This window comes from Camelus bactrianus, chromosome 21, assembly GCF_048773025.1.
Source record: "Camelus bactrianus isolate YW-2024 breed Bactrian camel chromosome 21, ASM4877302v1, whole genome shotgun sequence".
Taxonomy (NCBI): Eukaryota; Metazoa; Chordata; class Mammalia; order Artiodactyla; family Camelidae; genus Camelus; species Camelus bactrianus.
In genome coordinates, this window is record NC_133559.1 from 31,443,487 (window position 1) to 31,449,486 (window position 6,000).

Consider the following 6,000-nt stretch of genomic DNA (forward strand, 5'->3'; position numbering starts at 1 on the left):
CTCTGCTTTAATAAAATGGGCTGCGTTTTCACTAGAGAAGGCAGTGTGGTGGTTCCTTTAAACCTGAAAATGGACTTAACTCATGAACCAGCCTTCCCACTCCCAGGCATGTGTTAGGAGAAAACTCTAGTTGTAAAAGTCACATGCACCTCAATGCTCACAGCAGCACTATTTATAATAGCCAAGACATGGCAGCAACCCAAATGTCCATCAACAGGTTACTGGATAAAGAAATAGTAGTATATTTAGACAAAGGAATAGTACTCAGCCATTAAAAAGAACAAAATAATGCCATTTGCAGCAATATGGATGGACGTAGAGATAGTCATTCTAAGTGAAGTAAGCCAGAAAAAGAGAAAAATGCCATATGATATCACTTATATGTGGAATCTAATAAAAGACACAAATGAACTTAACTACAAAAGAGAAACAGACCCACAGAGATAGAGAAACAAACTTACGGTTACCCTGGAGAGAAGGGGATGGGAAGGTATAAAGATGGGAATTCGAAAACTGCCCCTCTTTGGGAGTGAAGGAAATGTTAGCTATCTTGATTGTGGTGATGGTTTTCTGGGCGTAGACATCTATCAAATTCATCAAATAGTACATGTGAAATATGTGTAATTTACTATACAGGAATCATACCACAATAAAGGTGCCTGTAAAAAAAAAAAAACAGGAAAAGATTGGCGGCATTTTGGTCTACGTTTTTATGTGTCTTCAGTGAGTGGGTCTTCAAGTGTCTGGTCTGCCATATTTTTAGACCAGAAGTGCCCTCCTTCCCTTTTCTTTGATAAACTGTCAGTTGGTGGCATTTATTCCCATGACTTCAACTTCTTTCTGTCCACTGATTGACTGTCAAATCTTTTCCAGCATGGACATCTCATTTCAGTCCCAGAAATATACTTATAATTGACAAGTAGACATTCTCAATTGATTAACCCATAAAAATCTCAAGCTCTGTATGTCTGAATTTACACTCGCTCAGAACTAGGTTTACTTCTTCAAACAATGTCATCACTATCCCATCTGTTTTCCGTGACATACATCTGGGGGTTTTCCTTTACTTTTCCACTCCCTCACCTCCGTCAGTACTGCAATTCTTTTCCTTACTGTCCCCCAACTAAGTCCCCGCCACTCGCTCCCCACTGCATTAATTCCCACCCCTTTCTAGTCTCCCCAATGCTGTTCTTTAGAGTGAACAATCCACTTTTCTCACTTTTAATGACTAATCTGTGTCACTCTCCTCCTTAAAACCCCAAAGAATTCCCCGCTGCGTAAGTGAGGAAGTCCATGCTCCCCGATTTAACGTCACACCTTCTCATCGCCTAGTTGCTGCTTTTTTTCAGCCTCAGCTTCCGTTAGTTCCTCACAGCCTGTAGCCTCACTGACCTTCCTTCCCTAAGTGCCAAGTGCTCTTAGACACGACCAGGCGTCTGCACGAGACAGGCAATCTGCCGAGAATCCCGTCCCCACCACGCACTCTCCTGGTCTAGAGATTTGCTGGAATCCTTCAGATGTCAGTGCAGAAAGCATTTCCTCTCTGACACCTTCCCTACCTTCCAGAACCCTGCCCCAGGCAGTGCAAGAGCCCCTCTGAACATACAGTACACATGATGCCAAGTGACTCTTACCACATTGTTTTGAAAACCTATTTAAATTTGTCTCTTCCACGACATACTGTGATCTCCTTGATGGATGGGGGGCTGTCTGGTATTTGTCTAGACAGCTAATGTCTGGCACAGACCCCGGGCCATGAGAAAAAGCCTGCTGACTCATCAAGAAAAATTGTCATCTTTGCGACGTAAGAAAGACTACATGATCTCTGATCTTACACCATCCAGCAAGGGTCCAAATAATTTCACATAGAACTACACAGGCAAAATATGTGTATTCTTTTCCTCTTTGTGAGCCCGAGATCATAGGCATCCTGGAACGGAGGTGTCACTCGAAGCTGTCTGTCCCCTAGGATGTCATGTCCAGGTTCAACATATTTTTTAGAAGTTGTAGGGATACGTGTACATCACCCCGTCTTAGAGCAAATGGCGCTTCAGCCTGACCAAGTTTAATGTTCATATAAAAATCAGAAATCTTCCAAACTCAAGCCTGAAGAAACATTCCCCATCTCTCCTTCCAGTATGTCTGCCATCTGCATCCCACATCCCCACTGCTCATCTGCTTCAGGCCACCTTCTATCTAGAAACATTTTCGGTGGGGCACTTGGATGAGAACTAATTATAGCAGTCATGAAAATGGTCCCATGAATGTAGGCTCTACACAACAAGGATGTTTTAACCAGAGGCCTCAGCTGTGGCCTGCAGGGTCTGTTCACGTGTTCTGCCTGGCTTCCCTGCAGATGTTCTGTAGAAAATCAAGCCGGCAGTTAAAAGTCATAGAAGGCCCATGAAATCCAGAAAAATGGAGTGAGATTCATCTCCTTGGGAATATTTTTGAAAAGCATCCACTAATAAGAAGAAGCGATTTAAGAGGTTAGTTTCAGAGCAGATGATGTCCAAATTCAGCTGGGCCAGTTTTGTCATTGTTGCTCGCTAGTTGGCTTTCTGTTGCTTCTAAAACGCCTCTGTTTAGAGAAGTGGCCTGAGTCGGCCCTCAGAGCAGAAAGGTGAGCTGGGACTGGCGACAGCCAAGCTCCTCTACCAGGTAGTAACCCGCTGAGAAGGAAAGGATGGCCCAGGGCTTCCTCTGACTCTCTCCCTCAGTTATAAACTTTATGAAGGAAAAATGGAACAAAACATCTTAATTCAATATGGTATTGTCAAAGTATAAAAATAATTGTCTTTGGAGGGGCTGGTATATTTCAAGGGGTAGAGTACGTGCTGGGTTCAATTCACAGTACCTCAATGTAAAAAAATAATAAGAAAAAGCCTTTAATTAAAAAGAAAAATAACAAAGAAGAAAAGAGACCTCAAACAACCCAAGTTTAAAAAGAAAAACTGTCTTTTAAAAATAGTAGTCAGCTCGGTCTTTTGCTAGATTAGGTGTTTGGGATTAACAGATTCACACTACTATGTATAAAATAAATAACCATCTCTCAGGTCCTTAATAACCTAGTTCAACCTGAATCCTTTCTCTTTTTTCCCCTAAACAACCTGTGGAAGCCTCTGAAATTCTCATCTTATAAAATAATTCATTTAAAGGCGGTTTGAAAGTTACTGGTTAAAAAGTTATTTGTGGTTTCATGAATATAGGTCTAGTAAGAAAGACAGATAATAAACCAGTAAGCAAATAAATATATGACGTACTGCCAAGTACTAATAATTGTCACAAAGAAACATAAAGCATAATAGGAGAGAAAATGATTGAATAGGAAGTATGTGTGTGCTATTTTAAATAATGTGGTCAGATAAGTCCTCTCTGAGGGTAAAATAATTTGAACAAAGTCCTGATTGAAGCAAAAGGATAAGCCACGTAGGTAACAAACAAGAGAAGCCTCCCAGGCCGGGAGAAGTGTAAGTACGGGACTTGGAGTTACAAAAACTGCTATCCTGGTGGGGACCATCTGGGCGGTGAAGATGAGCTGGAGCAGAACGGTGAGAACTGAGGCTGCAGAGACGGGTGAGGGACCGGATCACACAGGGCCTTGGTAGGGATTCCGGATATCCTTCTGAATACAATGGAAAATCACGAGAGTATTTTGCAAACCGGAACAACTTGATCCGATTCATTCTTTAATAAGACCGTTGTGGGTAATATATGGGGAATTAACAATGGAAGCAGGGCAAGGTAAGCTGATGGGAAGGCACTGGGAAGAGTGCTGCTGACCTGGAGAGAGACACCGAGGTTGGGCTGGGATGATGGGGGTGACAGGCTGAAAGGGGACACGATTTGACAGTAACGGTCATGGGGCTTAATGCTCGAGTTGGACACAGACACAGAGTGGTTCAGGGTGATGGGTATGTGATATTTGGGGCTGAGTCACAAGTTTTCTGCAGGGAACTGACAGAAGAATAAAGTGGGGACGTTGACGTCGGTAAGAAGGGTTGGTGGGCGTTGAATTCCCCCTAAAGCCGCGTCTCTGTTTCTCTGTAGATGAAGTCAGAGAGCAGGGATGGGTGTTCCTACTTCTGCAGAGAATTGCGTGTCCTCCTCATGGACAAATTCGAGAGGCCTACCTGCCCATCCAATTGCAACATCTTGAATCTGCTTCTTTCTATCCAGGAGGAGATTTCCAACTAAGATGCCTATCAAAAATTCCTGTGTCCAGTGTTAGAGCTGTGTGCCTTTGGGATGATCTCAGAGATACCTCCACAGAGGCTCGGTGTGCTCTCTCTCCCTCAGAGCACACAGTTCCCTTCGGTCCGGTGGATCTTAGCAGAAAAGATTTCACAAATAGCCCCTCTCAGGCCCTGGGAACTCACCTCCCGCTTGGCCGAGCTCTGAAAATGAGCACGGGTTCCGGGCAAAGGGCCTTCTCCAGGGCGCCATCTGGCAGATTACATGAGGACAGTGTACAAAAGTGTGGGAGGGTTGTTGGTATAAATTGATTTTAATTTTTGTTCTGAATCTGATTCTGTCCTTCCGTTTAGTTAAGGAAGTGTTCTTAGGCCAGACATAATTCTCCTTTTTTCTTTCTATTTGATCATGTAAAAGGTTTAGATAGGGTATTTGTTTTAGGGTAAGAATCTTTAAAAAAAAAAAAAAACCTTTCAAATAGCCTCTTGTTAGGCATTTGGACAAGTAAATTCTCCCAGCAGTGTTGAACCCCCTTGTTCCTCCATGGCGGTCTCCAAAGGTATACATGTTCCAAATCTGACCCAAAACCAGTGAGCCTTTTCTGTTTTTTAAGCACTTCACCATAGACAAAAGATGTCACTAAAGAAGGTGAGAAAAGAGCCGGTCTCCATCATCCAGAGTCCCTCCCAAAGAGCCCACAGAAGTAAAGAGGAGATGAACGAGAGAAACGGTTTATTTATTCACACGCAGGAGCCAACCAGAAAAGTAACTACCATGTTAAATTGTGAAAGTTAAAGGCTTTGTTATCAACCTAACTTAATAAGGCAAAGGGAGAAGAGACAATTGGCTTCCATGATAGGTTTTCTTCTGCATCTATTGAATCTCAGATATCTTCAGCTTAAAGTGCTATTGTATTAACCGTGGGTTCCATCTGACTTTCCATTCCTCGAAATTTGTTCCTCTTTTTCAAAATTCACTCATGTATTCTGAGCCCCTGGATTTTCCACGTGAATTTTAGATTGATTGTCAATTCCTGCAAAACACCACCTGGGATTTGGGTAGGCCTTCTTTGAATCCTTAGATCTATTCGTGAACTATTGTCATCTTAGTAGAATGAAGCCTTCTGCTCCATGAATATGGGATTATTCTCTGTGAATGTAGGGCTTAATTTCTCTCAACAGAATCTCTCATCTATTGTAGTCTTCAGTGTCCAAGTCTGGGACTTCTTCCTCACCTCTTTTGGATGCTGATTCAGAAGAGACATGACCTCCTGGAGAACCTCTGCTACCACGGAGCTGACATGGAACTGAGTCCTGAGAAGGCTTTAAATTCTTTTAAAAATAGGATTAATGTACTTTAATTACTCCATTGATGCATAATGAATTGGTTACATTAACTTAGGATTTTAATCCTTTTAGAATTAGTAGAGCAATACAGACACATTACAAAAAATTGAAATATTACCTAAAAGAGAAGAGATTTGTAAATCCCACCCACAGAGGTGACTGTCATGAATGATTTGGTGCTTATCTCTCAGTCTCTGTGTCTCTCAGTCTCTCTCTCTATCTCTGTCTCTCACACACTCACAATCAGATTCATTTCCATCTATGTTAATTTCACACATATGTGGTAATGCAGATGGGACCCTGGGTGCAGACAGTGGGTCTGCATACTTCCACCCTGAGGCCTCCCTTGACATTGGGTTGTGACCAGGCACCCACTTTTCCAACTGCACAACATTCATTCATCTACGTGAACCAGAATGAATGGGCCACATCCCCTCTCCATTTACCTTAGTGTTGCTTT